Consider the following 21,212-nt stretch of genomic DNA (forward strand, 5'->3'; position numbering starts at 1 on the left):
TCAGACAATGTTGATGGCCATAATATTCACTTCTGTGAAGATGCTGCTACAATTGCTAAACCACACACTAGAGACAAACATAGGCCTGTTGCTGGCACGCCTGTTGTTTCTGTTAAGATAGGAGATCATTGTTATCATGGTTTATGTGACGTGGGTGCTAGTGTTAGTGCAATACCTCAATCCTTATATGATGAAATTAAAGACGAGATTGCACCTGTCGAGATAGAACCCATTGATGTCACTATTCAGCTTGCCAATAGAGATACTATCTGCCATGTGGGAATTGTTAGGGATATTGAAGTCTTGTGTGGTAAAACGAAGTATCCTGTTGATTTCCTCGTTCTTGCTACCACCCAAGATAGCTTTTGTCCCATCATATTTGGCAGATCTTTTCTCAATACTGTCAATGCTCATATTGAATGTGAGAAGCAAGATGTCACTGTTGGTTTTGAAGGTGTGTCACATGACGTCGATTTCTCCAAGTTTGGTAGACAACCTCATGAAAAAGAGTTTCCTAGTAAGGATGAAACTATTTCCCTAGCTTCTATTGTCGTGCCTCCTACTAATACCTTAGAGCAATACTTGCTTGAGCATGAAAATGATATGCATATGGATGAAAGGGATGAGATAGATAGAGTTGTCTTAGAACAATATCCAATCCTTAAGAATAATTTGCATGTTGAACTGCTTGGTTGATCCTGTGTTCGAGCTTAAACAGTTGCCAGATACTCTTAAGTATGCTTATCTTGATAAAAAGAGATATATGTTGTTATAATTAGTGATAGCCTCTCCGAGCATGAAGAAAAGAAGTTACTAAAAACTCTAAGGAAGCACCGTGCTGCTATTGGATATACTCTTGATGATCTTAAGGTCATTAGTCCTACTCTATGCCAGCACAAGATTAAAACTGATCCTGATTCCAAACCAGTTGCTGATCATCAAAGGAGATTAAATCCTAAGATGAAAGAGGTAGTAAGAAAAGAAATACTAAAGCTCCTGGAAGCAGGTATTATCTATCCTGTTGCTCATAGTGATTGGGTGAGTCCGGTGCATTGCGTCCCTAAGAAGGGAGGTATTACCATTGTCCCTAATGATAAGGATGAATTAATCCCACAGAGGATTATTACTGGCTATAGGATGGTTATCGATTTTAGAAAATTGAATAAAGCCACTAGGAAAGATCATTACCCTTTGCCTTTTATCGACCAAATGCTAGAAAGACTGTCTAAACACACACACTTCTGCTTTCTGGACGGTTATTCTGGTTTCTCCCAAATACCAGTTGCACAATCTGATCACGAGAAAACCACTTTCACCTGCCCTTTCGGTACCTCTGCTTATAGACGTATGCCTTTTGGCTTATGTAACGCACCTGCTACTTTTCAAAGATGTATGATGGCTATATTCTATGACTTTTGTGAAAAGATTGTTGACGTTTTCATGGATGACTTCTCCGTTTACGGGTCTTCTTTTGATGATTGCCTCAGCAAGATTGATCGAGTCTTGCAGAGATGTAAAGACACCAATCTTGTCTTGAATTGGGAGAAGTGCCACTTTATGGTTAATGAAGGCATCGTCTTAGGACATAAAATTTCTGAAAGAGGTATTGAAGTCGATAAGGCTAAGTTTGATGCAATCGAGAAAATGCCATGCCCCATAGATATCAAATGTATAAGAAGTTTCCTTGGTCATGCAGGTTTCTATAGAAGGTTCATTAAAAACTTCTCTAAGATTTCTAGGCCTCTTACCAATCTCTTGCAAAAGGATATTCCTTTTGTTTTTGACGATGATTGTGAGGAAGCCTTCGAAATACTTAAGAAGGCTTTGATAACTGCACCTATTGTTCAACCACCTGATTCGAACTTACCTTTTGAAATCATGTGTGATGCTAGTGATTATGCTGTTGGTGCTGTCCTAGGGCAAAGAGTTGATAAGAAGTTGAATGTTATTCACTATGCTAGTAAAACTCTAGACAGTGCCCAAAGAAACTATGCTACTACGGAAAAGGAATTTTTAGCACTCGTGTTCGCATGTGAAAAGTTCAGGTCTTACATAGTTGATTCCAAAGTCACTATTCACACTGATCACACTGCTATTGAGTACCTCATGGAGAAGAAAGACGCTATACCTAGACTTATCAGATGGGTTCTCTTGCTACAAGAATTTGATCTGCACGTTGTCGACAAGAAGGGTGCTGATAACCCCATAGCAGATAACTTGTCTAGGTTGGAGAACGTTCTTGATGACCCACAACCTATTGATGATAGCTTTCCCGATGAGCAATTGAATGTCATCGATACTTCACGTAGTACGCCGTGGTATGTTGATTATGCAAACTATATCGTTGCCAAATATTTACCACCTAGTTTCACTTACCAGCAAAAGAAGAAATTCTTCTTTGACTTGAGACATTACTTTTGGGATGATCCTCACCTTTATAAGGAAGGTGTAGATGGTGTTATTAGACGTTGTGTACCTGAACATGAACAGGGACAGATCCTACAGAAGTGTCACTCCGAGGCCTACGGAGGACACCATGCGGGCGATAGAACCGCACACGAGGTATTGCAATTAGGTTTTTATTGGCCCACTCTCTTCAAGGATGCCCGTAAGTTTGTCTTGTCTTGTGACAAATGTCAAAGAATAGGAATATCAGAAAACGTCAAGAAATGCCTATGAACTATTCACTTGTTATTGAACCATTTGATGTTTGGGGCTTTGATTATATGGGACCTTTTCCAAAATCCAATAGATATACTCATATCCTAGTTGTTGTTGATTACGTCACTAAGTGGGTAGAAGCTATCCCCACTAGTAGTGCTGATCACAACACCTCTATCAGGATGCTTAAAGAAGTTATTTTCCCTAGATTTGGAGTCCCTAGATATCTAAGGATCAAAGGCGGTTCACATTTTATTCATGGTGCTTTCCGTAAAATGCTTGCTAAGTACGATGTCAACCATAGAATTGCGTCTCCCTATCACCCTCAGTCCAGTGGTCAAGTAGAGCTAAGCAATATATTCTGCAAAAGACTGTCAATAGGTCTAGAAAGAATTGGTCTAAGAAGCTCGATGATGCACTATGGGCTTATAGAACTGCCTATAAGAATCCCATGGGAAAATGGTGTACGGTAAAGCGTCTCATTTACCTCTTGAGCTAGAGCATAAGGCTTATTGGGCAATCAAAGAGCTCAACTTTAATTTGAAACTTGCGGGTGAGAAGAGGTTATTTGATATTAGCTCGCTTGATGAATGGAGAACTCAGGCATATGAGAATGCCAAGTTGTTCAAAGAAAAGGTTAAGAGGTGGCATGATAAAAGGATACAAAAGCGTGAGTCCAATGTAGGTGATTATGTCTTGCTATATAATTCTCGTTTAAGATTTTTTGCAGGCAAGCTTCTCTCTAAATGGGAAGGTCCTTACATTGTTGAGGAAGTATATTGTTCTGGTGCCATCAAGATCAACAACACGGAAGGTAATTGTCCGAGAGTGGTAAATGGGCAGAGAATCAAGCATTATATCTCAGGTACTCCCATAAATGTTGAAAGCAATATTATCAATACCATAACTCCGGAGGAATACCTAAGGGATATTTATCAGCCTGTTTCAGACTCCCAAAACAAAGAGGTATGTGTTTCGGTAAGTAAACAGACTCCAAAACTTTTCCAGTAGGAATTTTTCTCCATTTTGGAATATTTAGAAAAATAGAAAAAATTGAAGTAGTCCGGAAAGCGCACGAGGAGGTGACAAGCCTGCCAGGTGCGGGCCCACCCCCTGGTCACGCCTGGGGGGTTGTGGCCACCTCGTGTGCCTCCCGGACTCCATTTTCTTGCGGAGTACTCCTTCTGGTCTAGAAAAAATCATTATATATCCTCCCGTAAGATCTGACCCTCGTATCACGCGAATTTCCTCTGTTTTTGTTTCGAGCCTGTTTCTGCTGGAGATTGCTACTGCAACAAAAGACCTTCCAACGGCGCTAGATACACGTGCTGACGGGAGACTATTATTGTCTTGATTCTCCTCAACAACGGCACCAGGAATCCTTCTGCTACGGCTACGCCTTTATGGACTTCCTAGGCAAATATGCAAAGGATTTCCCCCGTGGCCTTGGACCCTTGCGTTGGTGTTCCCTCGAAGTGGAAAGGGTGATGTAGCGCAGCGGTGGTAAGTATTTCCCTCAGTTTTGAGAACCAAGGTATCGATCCAGTGAAGGAGTATCACAAATACCTGCACAAACACAAAATGCTTGCTCCCAACGCTATGAAGGGGTTGTCAATCTCTTATAGATTGTTTGCCAAGTGAGAATTGAAAGCAACAAAGTAACAAAGCAAAGTAAAATAGAAGTGGAAACGATAGGTGTGAATAGACCCGGGGGCCGTAGTGTTCACTAGTGGCTTCTCTCATGAAAGCAAGTAGACGGTGGGTGAACAAATTATTGCCGAGCAATTGATAGAACCGCGCAAAGTCGTGACGTTATCTATGGCAATGATTATATCTATAGGCATCATGTCCAAAACAAGTAGACCGATAGTTTCTGCATCTACTACTACTACTCCACACTTCGACCGCTATTCAGCATGCATCTAGTGTATTAAGTCCAAAAGAACAGAGTAACGCCTTAAGCGAGATGACATGATGTAGATGGACAATCTCATATCTACGACAAAGCCCATCTTGTTACCCTTGATGGCAACTACACGATGTGTGCCTTGTTGCCCCTACTGTCACTGGGAAAGGTCACCACACGGTATGAACCCAAAACCAAGCACTTCTCCCATTGCAAGAATCATAGATCTAGTTGGCCAAACAAAACCCAAGACTCGGAGAGACTTACAAGGATATCAAATCATGCATATAAAAAATCAGCAAAGACTCAAATATATATCATAAATAATCTGATCACAAATCCACAATTCATCGGATCTCGACAAACACACCGCCAAAGAGGATTACATCGGATAGATCTCCATGAAGATCATGAAGAACTTTGTATTGAAGATCCAAGAGAGAGAAGAAGCCATCTAGCTACTAACTACGGACCCGTAGGTCTGAAGTGAACTACTCACGAGTCATTGGAGGGGCGATGATGTTGATGAAGAAGCCCTCCAACTCCAAAGTCCCCTCCGGCAGGGCACCGGGAAGGGTCTCCGGATGAGATCTCGCGGAAACGGAAGCTTGCGGCGGCGGAAAAGTGTTTTCGTGGATGCCCTCATTTTTTTGTATTTTACGGAATATATAGGCGAAGGAGCTAGGTTAGGGGGCGCCAGGGAGGCCACAAGCTTGGTTGCCGTGGCCTCCCCCCTGGCCGCGGCAACAGGGCTTGTGGGCTCCCTCTGGGCCCACTTGCTTGGCCCTCAAGCCTCCCGAACTTCTTCCGTTCTGGAAAAAATCATTTTGCGAATTTTATTTCGTTTGGACTCCGTTCCAAAATCAGATATGAAAAGAGTCAAAAACACAGAAAAAACTGGAACTGGCACTTGGCACTGAGTTAATAAGTTAGTCCCAAAAAAGATATAAAAGGTAAACAAAACATCCAAAGTTGAGAAGATAACAGCGTGAAACCATCAAAAATTATAGATACATTTGAGACGTATGTCGGGACCCCGATCCTAGGTCATAAGAACCCAGCCTGTAACACAACACATCACTTTGCGGCCTCACGCACGGTAAACTCCACGGCCGCCACCTTACCTTGGCCGGGACCGTTTGCGTCTTTTGGCTCACGTATTTGAATGTGTCGCTAGCGTTCAAACGACAAGAACCCGGGTCGACATGACTAGTTATAAACCCAAGCAGTACATCCGTACAGGGATAGGCATACATAACCCAGCAAAGCAGGTGTCGGTCATCAGCGTGTGTAGACGAGTCGTAGCAAGCTACAAGGACTCCATTACACCGCGTGACATTTCCCTGAGGGGACACACACAGCAGCAAAGAAGGATACATGACGGTCAATCAATGTGTTCCGAGCAGTAGCAAGCTACCAAGGCCCGATGGAAACACAAAGAGGCATTTCCCTGTAAAGAGTACTACTAAAGGCAAACAACTAGGTGTCGAATCCCACACATATAATGCATTTCAAACATACACACATTATGCACGATATGTGTAGATACAACATGGCATCACAACATAACTCTATGACTCAAGCATTCATTAAAGACTCATAAGAGTCAACATAGTATGATATTACAAACAGGGGTCTCGTGACCCGACACTCAAGTCATACAAACAACAAGCGGAAGCAAGTCATGTTTGGGTACAGACATCTACTAAAAGTGGCTGGAAGAGCCTGAAAAGCTACTACGACCCTACCAAAGGAGCTAGACCTCTGTCTGGGATTCCCAAGCTATTCCGGTCAACATCGAACACACCGCGTAGGACCTTTTAATGAGTCTAAGTCTTCTCTGCAAAAAACATGAATAAAGCAACCGTGAGTACAAAGGTACTCAGCAAGTCTTACATCAGATCTATCTACCTATGCATCATGTTCCAATGAAAGGATTGTGGGGTTTGATTGCAGCAAGCCAGCTTTGACACTTGGCTAACCTGTACTATGACTAAAAGTTCTTTCTTTGAGGTGGGATAGCGCACACGAGTCCACATATTCACCAATTCAATACACCACTATGGATCCACTCTCGTCTCCCTACGAGAAGGCCTTCCATAGCACTCCGGCCGAGGTTTCCTCCACGGACCCAAACGATGTGCGCAGGGTTCCCAAGCCCACATTCCCGGTGCCACTTGGTACACCGTGCCACTGTCTATCTACCGCAGAGAAGCCTACCCCGTCGGGAAGAGCTAAACACGGCCGCCAACACTTTTCCTACAAACACCAGAAACTAATTGCAACTCCTGGACAGAGATCTAGGCGATTAATAAGACGAGAGGGTCAATTAAGTATCCCAATGTGTGGTAGTATCTTGTCTTGGATAACACACACAGAACTCAGTTCTTAAGGACGGTCCCAATGAGACAACCCTCCATGTACTCCTACATGGCCTCTCATCGCTACCTTTACCAAAACAGATTCACACCTTTACTCTCACACTATAGGACATGAACACAACCATTCCGATTCATCATCCAGATGGATCAGACCTGACACGACTCTAAGCATAGCAGGCATTGTAAACAAGCATGGATGAGTAAGCACAACAAGGCTCAAGCAGTTCCTACTCATGCTAAGTGGTTTCAACTATTTACTGTGTCAAAATCAGGTCATGCAGAGGAATGGGTTCAACTACCGATAACATGTACAGTTGAATCGTGTTTGTCCTAATGCAGTAAAAGAGAGTAGGAGCGAGAGAGTGGGTTTGTATCAATATGCTCAAGGGGGTTTGCTTGCCTGACACGTCTGAAGATAGCAATGAGTCTTCATCAATGTCAACGATCACATCATCGGAAACATCGTTTATCGAGAGGGAACAACACCGGCAAACAAGAAAGAACAACAATTACTTCAAGGAAATGCAACACTATGATGCATGCTCGAGACATGAAATGAAAGGTGGCAGGGCTAATGTGTCTATCATTTCTTAAGTTGAAGTTGGTTTGAATTACGATTCAAACATCACTTCAAGCCGGGTATCTTTCCAAGTACCCTTATAATTGATTCGACCTGATGCTCATAACAAATTGTTCCAACATGCATGGGGTTAGTATTTTGAGGTACTGATTTGCATTGACCAATGTTTGCTCATAACAATTGAAGTGGAATTGAAATAAGTAACAAATTCCATCTCCAAACTAAATATGAAATTTATCCTATTCAGCATTTTTCCTATTTGGTGATGTTAACCTTTTCAAACATGCATGCAAATGCCATAATCAGATTCTTTGGATTTTTCTGATCCTTTTTCATATATAAATTATTTTCATCCGAGTTATATTTTAATTTCTATGATTTTTACAAGTTTTAGCAATTTCCTGGATTTATTATAATACAGAATTAGTATTTACTGCGTCAGCACTTCGTCAGCATTACCTCATCAGGTCAACTGACCTAGTCTGGGTCAAACCTGACGTGTGGGGCCCACACGTCAGTGTCACATTTACTAAAAAGAGTTTAATTTTAAACTTTTATTTCTAATTAGGGTCTCGGCCTATTGTGAGTGGGTCATTAGGTTAATTATCTTGTTTAACTTATTTCTGAAAATATTCTAATTTGACAGGGGCCAGGCCCCACCTGTAGGTGACCCAAGGGGTCAACTCCCTGGTTGACAGGGACACACCCACCGGCGGCTCGACGCCGGCGAGGTCCGAGACGGCGGAGGTGATCGGAAATCACCCTCCGGTGACCAACCGAGCGGTGGAGGCTACCTACATGGAACTGGGACTCGCCCGCATCCATTCCAGCCAATTTGGGGCTCTAAGGTGGGCTGGAGCAACGGCGGTGATGAGCGGAGCGGTCGCCGGAGTTCGGCCACGGTGGGGAACGGCCTACGGGGCACGAAAGAAGGAGTTGAAGATGGCTACAGCTTCCTGCGGGCGCGGAGAGCACAGGGAGTGGCTCGGCAGCGGCCCTAGGTGTCACTGGCCACGGTGGCGCCATGGCCGGCGGCAACGATCTTCGGACTCCGGTGGCACGGGGTGCTAGGAGAGGGGAACGACAGCAAGGCAAGGGGGAAATGGATCCAGAGCTCACCACAAGTCTTATGGCGTCGACGGCAAGCTTCGGTTGCTTGATATGCTGCGAATCGACGGAAGAGGTCCGGCGGCCGGAGGTGGAGAAGATGGCGGCGAGGCGATGACAGGGGGCCTCCGGGCTTGATTCCTTCTTCCAGGGGATGAGGAGGAGCACAGCGGGGCTTTAGGGCACAGCAGCTGGGCTAGAGGGGGCTCGTGGCCACGGCTACGATGATCGGCGGCGACAAGTAGGCTCGGCCATGGTGGGAGAGGGCGAGAGAGAGATGGAGGGGAGCCAGAGAGGGGTGGAGAGGGGAGAGGCATGCACGGGGTACTCATCCCCGCCATCTGCGTGGCTCGGGCAAGCAGGAGGTGGCCACGGGACGTGGCCGCGCTCGCCGGCGCGTCGGCACGCAGCTGCTTCTCCTCCTGGCAGGACGAAGAAGACAGCCGTGCCCCTCGTGGGCTGGGCTGGACCAGGTAGGCACCAGGTAAATTCCCTCTCTCTCTTTTCCTAAGTTTGTTTTATTTCTTTCTGGCATTTAGATTTAGGTTTTTAATAAAACATTTAATCATTTTATAAAACCCTAAAATAGTATTATGTGACAGTAATAAAAATAATCAATGCCACAAAATAGTTTCAACATTTTTGAAACTTTTATTTTAAAAGAAAACAAAATAACTTCATTCCAAACAGTTATTTAATCCAATCAAAAATCCTTTTCATAAGTTCCTGTGACTTAGAAATTAGGTTTGACAAATTTATTCCCTGTCACTATTTTCCCAAATATTTGGAACATTTTTCTAGTTCCTTTTAAGGTAATATTTTTATTGCCTTTTTGTCAATTTCAACTAATTTGGCTTGATCACTTCCATTTCCAGATTCAATGCAATTTGAATGCATGCATGAAATGCAATGGCAAGCAAAGCAAACTTGGGCTGTGACAACTCACCCCCACTAAACAAGAATCTCGTCCCGAGATTCAAGCGTAGTCGGGAAGAGGAAGAGGGGACACTAAACTATCATAATCTTCACGGTCCATTTGCTCCTCTCGAGGACGTTGATTCATCGCACCATGTTGATCTTGACATCTTTGTCCTTGAGGTCTTCATCTAGCTTGACGACAAAAGAACAGAGAGACGACATAAGATTCGATCTCCTCGAAGATTGAGCAACTCAAGATCAACTCATAGAATGAGACGTAGGAACGTCCCTTGAGCTGAGACACAACATACATAACGCGGACGAGGAAATGAGACATATGACAGAGGTTCAATTGGTAGGCAACAAATCCAGGCTTAAAACAGATGGTGGCGAGGTTTCAAAGTAGCGAGGATTAAATTACCCTTCATACCACAACGGGGCACCTTAGAAAGGTGACTCTTAGAGTTATTCCCCTTAAGTGGCAAAAAGAATTACTTGTGATCCTAAGATCATTGAAACTCTTCATACCAGAGTAAGTCAATTCACAAATGATTGTTTGAAGGAATTTGAAAGAATGGCATACTCGGGTTGGAAAGAAACTAGAGTTATAGAACAACTCGACAAATGGAAGGCACATTCCAAGTATTACCGAGGATATAACCTAGTGTCTGAGCATTCTCTCAAGAACTTGAGCATTTCCATATTCATCAAAGTTTTACCAATATCTGTGCCAAGATCTTGGTGACACAACCTACTACCATGATGAACAGTGATGGAGGATGCAGATGCAAAGGAAGACAACACTTCCTCAGATTTCACCTTAGTTGTGTCAAGGGAACGAAACCTGGTTGATCGACCGAGAGACATTTAGCACTCGGCTTCTAATGTTCTCCTTGATGTACTTGCACAACCCAATTATAGATCATGCTTGATATCTAGCACATCAAGTATAGGTCGGAATTCGGGACTCAAAAGGTCCATGAGGAACAACTTCTGAAATAAGTCATACATAGTCCTCACGGGGAGATGGCCAAGGTTCATGATACAAGATATTATAATGTTATGTCTTCCGGCTAGGTGGGTTAGCCATTACATCACTTTATCGGGTTACATAGAGACCAATATTATAATTCTTGGGGAAAGTTCCAACCATTATAACTGCCTGAGATTCAGCTCCGGTTGGTGACACAATGCTTCAGACTCAGCATGTCCGAAAATATGGTTTGCAACACAAATCGACGGAATAACGTTGCAAGATTCTCAGGAAATGAACTACGAAAGACAACTCCAAAACATGAGCTAGGTTGCAAGACACATGTGAACACACTGCCCAAGACAATGATGACCACATGAAAAGTCTTACAACAAAACACTACCGAGTTCTGGATGGGAACCATTATTGCGGATAACAAAGCCATGTGCAAGTCCGTCTGGTACCTTCGGGAATGGCACTTACCTTCTTTTCCTTGAACAAATCAATCAGTGGCCTGGTGTGCTAGGAGATACATATGGAATGGAGGTAGCTAATCTCTCAGACCATAGAATACTTCGCACGTGCATGACTGACTTGAGATGATTCCGAAGAAAACAAATTAACTTTCCTCGAATTCACGGCGACAACTTGCATCAGATGCATATGAATTAGAGGAAGTCACTTCTTACACCTAACATATACGTCGTGCTCGAGACACGAAGACAATGTCTACAAAGTTTCCAGCACTAGCTTAATGTCCAATATAGATCATGGAACAAATTAGAATGTTGCCGATGGGCATCAACAACAATTCATCAAGATACCCATATAAATGGATTTCCACATATATGTGAGCAAGATAATAGCATTGGTCAGATCAAAGAACACAACAGTGTAGGCTCAAGGAAATCCATGAGTAAGACACTGTTACTAAAATCTTTGGTTCTGAGTTTGATTTGACAATAGCCCATACTCAAATCAAAATTGAACAAGATAATATATGCAACAATTGATCACACGAATCAACCAATGAAAATATCATCTTTCTTCAAGACTCCCACAACAGGTAAGATATCCCTTTTAAACGAGCTAAGTTTAGGCGAAGCTTTTATCTTCCAACTCTCCAAGTTGTTGTTTAGCTTAACCAACTAGCTCGGGGTATCCAATACGGATTCTTGGAGAAGGGGTTGGTTTATAGAAAAACCAACTTGATCACGAGCTCTATCATAACAGTCAGGAAACAACCTGGTAGTACTTCCGAGAAGATGTTCAGAAAATCACGAACCACCGATATATTATTAAGCTCGGGAACAATCTTGCTTTTCAGGGCAAGATGATGTGATCAATAGAGCGAGGGATTGACACAATCCTTACCCATCAATCGAAAAGTGCACCATGAAACATGGACTAGGTAGCACGGTCAATCTTAGAATGACGATTCAATCACCATCATCATAAGAGTGAAATTATTGTCCATTAGCTACCAAGCAATAACATTGCTAGGAGTATTGATTTCACACATCATGGTTCACTTGTTGATATTCCAGTTACAACCAACACGGAAACCGACGGATGAATAATGATAGCGAGAAATATCACTACATCAAGAGCTCATAAGAGATGGTGCAATTCTCATAATATTCTTGACAAAAGAAGATAATACTCCAAGATAGAACAGAACAAAAGCTGGGTTAGCATTTCGATATGCGGAATACAACTACTTTGACCCAATCCAAGAAATGGATGAGGTACTGGAGTTTGCTTCTCCCAGTCATTCGAGAATAGAACAACTTGACAGACCACAACATAGAAGACATCGATGACATGGATGCACAACTACTCTTGACTATCCTTTCAATGATGAAGGTCAAAATACAACTAGATAGGGCCAGCTCAAGAGCACATGATTTCTTGAGTTGTGGATGCATGGATTAGCATGTCGAATGGGTTCAACGTAATTCTTCCAGATAATCCGTGCAGAAGGGCGGAGTACGGAGAATCACAATATGGATTAGAGAACTCATCACGAGCACTCTTGTTATGATCTTTAATTCGCGGAGAACTTCTGCCAAAGATGATTCATGGTGTTGGAAGAATGATATACCATGAACCTTGGGAACTACAACAAGGTTACTAATCATTCTAAAGGAACTAGCAACACTATCAACAGAGATGAGCAGAATGATCATTGGATTCAGGAACCCAGAAATAGAATACCTAAAAACTAGATAACATCACAAGATATTTTTGAAATTGATGGCCAGAATTATCGCACTGGAAGACAGCACATATCTAGACTATTGGGTAGTTTTCGGAGTAACATGTTTTCCTAGCACTTCAACAAAATATCGAGGTAATAAAGTACCTGAACACAATTATTAGTGTGCTTTGTCCGGCCAAAAGACATTGGGAAAAAGGAAGGAATTTGCAATCGCATCAGACTATTTGGGAACTTTGGAAAACTCGAACAGCATAACGGTTGTACGGGCATGAAATATGAAGCAACCTGTAAGAAAACTAACAACATAACAATTGAATTCTTATGGGGACACTGATCCAGGAAGACAACAACTTTTCTATAAGTCTCCAACATAGTAACTCATCATCCTAATGAATAGATGAGAAAGCCTAATTCTTGAACCCCGTAGAATAAAGATGAGGGTGACTCAAAATAAGAATGACACAAGGAAAGGAGTAAAAAGAGCCTTACGTTCCCTTCCACAAACAATTCCCTTATATAAGTAAAGAGTTGCTAGACTCAACATCGACCAGTTTGGCTTGGTTATCCTACAGGCAGTCAAGCTCTGATACCAAAGCTGTCGGGACCCCAATCCTAGGTCATAAGAACCCAGCCTGTAACACATCACATCACTTTACGGCCACACGCACGGTAAACTCCACGGCCGCCACCTTACCTTGGTCGGGACCGTTTGCGTCTTTTGGCTCACGTATATGAACGTGTCGCTAGCATTCAAACGACAAGAACCCGGGTCGACGTGACTAGTTATAAACCCAAGCGGTACATCCGTACAGGGACAGTCATACATAACCCAGCAAAGCAGGTGTCGGTCATCAGCGTGTGTAGACGAGTCGTAGCAAGCTACAAGGACTCCATTACACCGCGTGACATTTCCCCGAGGGGACAGACACATCAGCAAAGAAGGATACATGCCGGTCAATCAATATGTTCCGAGCAGTAGCAAGCTACCAAGGCCCGATGGAAACACAAAGAGGCATTTCCCTGTAAAGAGTACTACTAAAGGCAAACAACTAGGTGTCGAATCCCACACATATAATGCATTTCAAACATACACACATTATGCACGATATGTGTAGATACAACATGGCATCACAACATAACTCTATGACTCAAGCATTCATTAAAGACTCATAAGAGTCAACATAGTATGATATTACAAACAGGGGTCTCGTGACCCGACACTCAAGTCATACAAACAACAAGCGGAAGCAAGTCATGTTTGGGTACAGACATCTACTAAAAGTGGCTGGAAGAGCCTGAAAAGCTACTATGACCCTACCAAAGGAGCTAGACCTCTGTCTGGGATTCCCAAGCTATTCCGGTCAACATCGAACACATCGCATAGAACCTTTTAATGAGTCTAAGTCTTCTCTGCAAAAACATAAATAAAGCAACCGTGAGTACAAAGGTACTCAGCAAGTCTTACATCAGATCTATCTACCTATGCATCATGTTTCAATGAAAGGATTGTGGGGTTTGATTACAGCAAGCCAGCTTTGACCCTTGGCTAACCTGTACTACGACTACAAGTTCTTTCTTTGAGGTGGGATAGCGCACACGAGTCCACATATTCACCAATTCAATAGACCACTATGGATCCACTCTCGTCTCCCTGCGAGAAGGCCTTCCATAGCACTCACACTTATCTTGCATGTTTTAAGTATCCATTTAAATTGTCTATGTACCACGAAATGTTTCCAAGTAGTCCATATCCGAGGACGCGGCTATTCGAACAGATTAAATCACCCTGCAGGGGTATACTTCTTCACACACGCTCCCACCACTTATCACCATGTGCACGTCATGCATGTCGGCAACCTTTAAGTGGAAGAACTGGCGTGGGTGTCGGCCACGACCGTTAACCACACAAGACCCTAGTCCAGGTTTATCGCCTATTTGAGACTGGACCCGCAAGGAAGTCCGGCCGAGGTATCCTCCACGTCCCCAAACGATGTGCGCAGGGTTCCCAAGCCCACCATCCGGGTGCCACTTGGTACACCGTGCCACTGTGTATCTACCGTAGAGAAGCCTACCCCGTCGGGAAGAGCTAAACACGGCCGCCAACACTTTTCCTACAAACACCAGAAACTAATTGCAACTCCTGGACAGAGATCTAGGCGATTAATAAGACGGGAGGGTCAATTAAGTATCCCAATGTGTGGTAGTATCTTGTCTTGGATAACACACACAAAACTCAGTTCTTAAGGACGGTCCCAATGAGACAACCCGCCATGTACTCCTACATGGCCTCTCATCGCTACCTTTACCAAAACAGATTCACACCTTTACTCTCACACTATAGGACATGAACACAACCATTCCGATTCATCATCCAGATGGATCAGACCCGACACGACTCTAAGCATAGCAGGCATTGTAAACAAGCATGGATGAGTAAGCACAACAAGGCTCAAGCAGTTCCTACTCATGCTAAGTGGTTTCAACTATTTACTGTGTCAAAATCAGGTCATGCAGAGGAATGGGTTCAACTACCGATAACATGTACAGTTGAATCGTGTTTGTCCTAATGCAGTAAAAGAGAGTAGGAGCGAGAGAGTGGGTTTGTATCAATATGCTCAAGGGGGTTTGCTTGCCTGACACGTCTGAAGATAGCAATGAGTCTTCATCAATGTCAACGATCACATTGTCGGAAACATCGTTTACCGAGAGGGAACAACACCGGCAAACAAGAAAGAACAACAATTACTTCACGGAAATGCAACACTATGATGCATGCTCGAGACATGAAATGAAAGGTGGCAGGGCTAATGTGGCTATCATTTCTTAAGTTGAAGTTGATTTGAATTAGGATTCAAACATCACTTCAAGTCGGGTATCTTTCCAAGTACCCTTATAATTGATTCGACCTAATGCTCATAACAAATTGTTCCAACATGCATGGGGTTAGTATTTTGAGGTACTGATTTGCATTGACCAATGTCTGGTCATAACAATTGAAGTGGAATTCAAATAAGTATCAAATTCCATCTCCAAACTAAATATGAAATTTATCCTATTCACCATTTTGCCTATTTGGTGATGTTAACCTTTTCAAATCTGCATGAAAATGCCATAATCAGATTCTTTGGATTTTTCTGATCCTTTTTCATATATAAATTATTTTCATCCGAGTTATATTTTAATTTCTATGATTTTTACAAGTTTTAGCAATTTCCTGGATTTATTATAATACAGAATTAGTATTTACTGCGTCAGCACTTCGTCAGCATTACCTCATCAGGTCAACTGACCTGGTCTGGGTCAAACCTGACGTGTGGGGCCCACACGTCAGTGTCACATTTACTAAAAAGAGTTTAATTTTGAACTTTTATTTCTAATTAGGGTCTCGGCCCATTGTGAGTGGGTCATTAGGTTAATTATCTTGTTTAACTTATTTCTGAAAATATTCTAGTTTGACAGGGGCCAGGCCCAACTTGTAGGTGACCCAAGGGGTCAACTCCCTGGTTGACAGGGTCGGACCCACCGGCGGCTCGACGCTGACGAGGTCCGAGACGGCGGAGGTGATCGGAAATCACCCTCCGGTGACCAATCGAGCGGCGGAGGCTACCTACATGGAGCTGGGACTCGCCCGCAACCATTCCAGCCGATTTGGGGCTCTAAGGTGGGCTGGAGCAACGGCGGCGATGAGCGGAGCGGTCGCCGGAGTTCGGCCACGGTGGGGCAACGGCCTACGGGGCACGGAAGAAGGAGTTGAAGATGGCTACGGCTTCCTGCGGGCGCGGAGAGCACAGGGAGGTGCTCGGCAGCGGCCCTATGTGGCACTGGCCACGGTGGCGCCATGGTCGATGGCAACGATCTTCGGACTCCGGTGGCACGGGGTGCTAGGAGAGGGGAACGACATCAAGGCAAGGGGGAAATGGATCCGGAGCTCACCGCAAGTCTTATGGCGTCGACGGCAAGCTTGGAGTTGCTTCATATGCTGCGAATCAACGGAAGAGGTCCGGCGGCCGGAGGTGGAGAAGATGGCGGCGAGGCGATGACAGGGGGCCTCCGGGCTTTATTCCTTCTTCCAGGGGACTAGGAGGAGCACGGCGGGGCTTTGGGGCACAGCAGCTGGGCTAGAGGGGGCTCGTGGCCACAGCTACGATGATTGGCGGCGACAAGTAGGCTCGACCATGGTGGGAGAGGGCGAGAGAGAGATGGAGGGGAGCCAGAGAGGGGTGGAGAGGGGAGAGGCGTGCACGGGGTACTCATCCCCACCATCTGCGTGGCTCGGGCAAGCAAGAGGTAGCCACGGGACGTGGCCGCGCTCGTTGGCGCGTCGGCATGGAGCTGCTTCTCCTCTTGGCAGGAGGAAGAAGACAGTCGTGCCCCTCGTGGGCTGGGCTGGACCAGGTAGGCGCGAGGTAAATTCCCTCTCTCTCTTTTCCTAATTTTGGTTTATTTCTTTCTGGCATTTAGATTTAGGTTTTTAATAAAACATTTAATCATTTTATAAAACCCTAAAATAGTATTATGTGATAGTAATAAATATAATCAATGCCGCAAAATAGTTTCAACATTTTTGAAACTTTTATTTTAAAAGAAAACAAAATAACTTCATTCCAAACAGTTATTTAATCCAATCAAAAATCCTTTTCATAAGTTTCTGTGACTTAGAAATTTGGTTTGACAAATTTATTCCCTGTCACTATTTTCCCAAATATTTGGAACATTTTTCTGGTTCCTTTTAAGGTATTATTTTTATTGCCTTTTTGTCAATTTCAACTCATTTGGCTTGATCACTTCCATTTCCAGATTCAAGGCAATTTGAATGCATGCATGAAATGCAATGGCAAGCAAAGCAAACTTGGGCTGTGACAACGTATCAAAGATCTAGATCGCTATGGCGTCACCAAAAACTCCAAAGGACAAGATCTTTGAGAAGGTCATCAATCCCAACCTCGCGGGAGTGCTGCAACACCCTCAATCTATTGAGATGCGTGAGGGGATGCTGCACATCCGTGATGTTGAGGGGCCCAAGAAGACCGGAAGCGTGGAGGCGAGGCTCGAAGCAATGGAGCAACAAGTATTCAAGTGCCAAGGGATGGTGGAGCATGGACTCAACGCCAACCACATGATGATCATGGAGTTCACCAACAAGCACAAGATCGACGCCAATGACATCGGGAAGCACCTCTCCAGGCTCTATGACAGAATTGATCACCTCCAAGCCCAGATCTATAACCTGCAGAACCCAAACTATGAGTATGAGAGAGATTTAAATCAATACGGTTGGCTGCAGATTTGAGGATTCCGGAGACTCGGTCATCTTTCCATGATGGAGCACCTATGCCTTGGAAGACGGAAGATCAAACCCATGTTGCAACAACTCCACCACCATCATCTCCAAAGGAAGACAACTAAGCATGGGTATGGGCAATACCCTTGGCTTGTGCCAAGCTTGGGGGAGTTTCCCCGGTATCGTATCACCATCACATCTTTTGCCTTTACCTTTGTTTTAGTTTGTTCCTTTTTGGTTTTATCTTTCTCTAGTAGAATAAAGGTCTTAGTGTTTTAGGCTTGAGTTTTCTTTGTGTCACCCCCGATGTATGCGAGCCCGTGAGCCATATAATAAAGAGTGTCTTAGTTAAGGGCCTTGTCCCAAGCCATGACCAAGAGAATGAGAAAAGAACAAAAGCATGAAAGATCATGTAATGATCTTATGGGAAGTGATGGCTTAACATATAAAAAGAATGTTGATTGAAACATGTTGAGGGTAGACAAACGTAGACCTTGGTCATTGTTGCAATTAATAGGAAGTGATAAAGAAGGAGAGGTTCATATATAAATATATCATTTTGACAACATCTATGATTGTGAACACTCACTACACTATTACATGCTTAGAAGAAGATGTCGGACAAGGAAGACAACATAATGAGTTGTGTATGGTTGGCTCCGAAGAATGTTATATGACTAGAGATCCCTTAGCATGTGACGATTGCTTCCACCTCTTATTAGCCAAACCTCCCGCACCAAGTAGAGATACTACTTGTGCATCCATAAAAATTCAACCCAGTTTTTCCATGAGAGTCCACCATACCTACCTATGGATTGAATAAGATCCCTCAAGTAAGTTGGCATCGGTCAAAGCAATAAAAAATGCTCCCTAATATGTATGATCTATTTGTGTGTGGAAAATAAGCTTTGTACGAACCTGTGATGAGGAAGACATAAAAGCGACGGACTGCATAATAAAGTTCTTTATCACAGGAGGCAATATAAAGTGACGTTCCTCCACACTAAGAGGACACACATCCAAACCTCAAAAGCGCATGACAACCTCTGCTTCCCTCTGCGAAGGGCCTTTCTTGTACCTTTACTTTTTTCCCTTCAAAGAGTCATGGTGATCTTCACCAATTCCTTGTTTTGCCTTTATCTTGGCTAACGTCATATGCTAGGGAAAGATCTATATTCATATGTCAACTTGGAGGTAAGTATTCAGGAATTATTATTGTTGACATTACCCTTGAGGTAAGCAGTTGGGAGGCGATACTATAAGCCCCTATCTTTCTCTGTGTCCAGCTGAAATTTTGATCTCATGAGTACCACCTGAGTTGTAGCAATTGTAGAGAACGAAAAGATGATTGAGTATGTGTATTTGCTTTACAAGCTCTTATTTGACTCTTTCCGATGTTGTGATAAATTGCAATTGCTTCAATGACTAAAGGCTATCGGTTGTTAATTCTCGGTAAGGTTCTTGATCCATGATTTACTTTGTGAAGGAATTGTCACTTTAGCATAAGAGATGATATGATGATATTGATGTTCTGAAAATGATCATGATGCCTGCATGTTTGTATCTTGTTTTGTCGACACCTCTCTCTCTCTAAACATGTGGGCATATTTATTGATCTCGGCTTTCGCTTGAGGACAAGCGAGGTCTAAGCTTGGGGGAGTTGATACGTCCATTTTTCCGTCAAGCAGACATAATCTGTTTCTGGAAACCATGTCACAACTTTTATACTTTCTTGCAATCGGAGGATAAAACTTGGCACAAAGCTTGAAAATAAAGATACAATGATGTTGCTACAGTAGTAACAAGCATCAATACCACTAAAACTGAAAGTAAAAACTCAAAGTAAAGATAACAAGGGTTGTCTCCCTAGAGCTCTTTCTTTATAGCCATAAAGATAGGCTTGAGATTTTAATAATGCTCTCGTAGGAATAAGAGTTGTAGAACAAAAGAGAGCATCAAGAAGCAAATACAAAACACATTTAAGTCTAACATGCTTCCTATGCATAGGAATATTCCAATAGAATAATTCATTGAAGCACAAAGCAATAAGCATAGGAAGGCAAAACAAGTGTTGCTTCAAAACCTTCGACATAAAGAGGGGAAACTTCTTATTTGTAAGATATTTAGAACCATGTCTCCCCCCTCTCATTATAAATTTCAGTGGCATCATGGATGAACTCAACAATATAACTATCACATAAGGCATTATTTCCATGATCCAAAAGCATAAAAGTATCATTACTCTTCTTATAAGAAAAATCTTCCTTATTACGAATAGTGAGAGTAAAGCAATCATTATCATCATGGTGATCATCATATTTAGGAAGCATAGTATCATCAAAGGAAATTTTCTCCTCAAAAGTTGGGGGACTAAAAATATCATGTTCATCTAACGCATCATACCCAAGCTTAGAGCTTTCCATGTCATTAGTTATATTGATATTCAAAGAAAGCATACTAATGACATTGCCACCATCATAACTGTTATGCAAATATTAAAGTTCCATAGGTTTTTTAATTTTCTCCTCAAACACTTCATGTCCTAGTTCAAGATAAAGTTTATAAAGCTCTCTCATATTTTTGTTGTTTTGCACTAAGCACAACTAGAAAGCGAACTAACAAGACTAAAAGCAAAGGTAAAGGATAGTGTGCAACTCCCCTATCTTGAAGATTGGAGTCCCCGGCAACGGCGCCAGAAACTTGCTTGATGATGAGTGATACGTCCATTTTGCATCATGCTTTCATGTTGATACTTATCGCTTTTTGGGCTATTATTACACTTCACGGTACAATACTTATGCCTTTTCTCTCTTATTTTGCAAGGTCTACATGAAGAGGGAGAATGCAGAAGCTGGAATTCTGGCATGAAAAAGGAGCAAGTTTGAGATACCTATTGTGCGCAACACCAAAAGCCGTGAAAATCAACGTGGATTTGTTTTCGGATTTATAAAAAATACTGGGCCGAAGAAGTGCCAGAGGGGCGCCAGTAGGAGGCCACAAGCCTGCTAGGCGCGGGCCCCCCTGGCCGCGCCTAGGGGATTGTGGGCTCCCACTTGGCCCTTTGGCTGCCCCCTTCTGCTACAAGAAGGGTTTCGGTCTGAAAAAAATCAAGAGGAGGCTTTTCGGAGGATTCGCCGCCGCCACGAGGCGGAACTTGAGCAGAACCAATCTAGAGCTCCGACAC

Source organism: Hordeum vulgare, chromosome 3H (genome assembly GCF_904849725.1).
Source record: "Hordeum vulgare subsp. vulgare chromosome 3H, MorexV3_pseudomolecules_assembly, whole genome shotgun sequence".
Lineage (NCBI taxonomy): Eukaryota > Viridiplantae > Streptophyta > Magnoliopsida > Poales > Poaceae > Hordeum > Hordeum vulgare.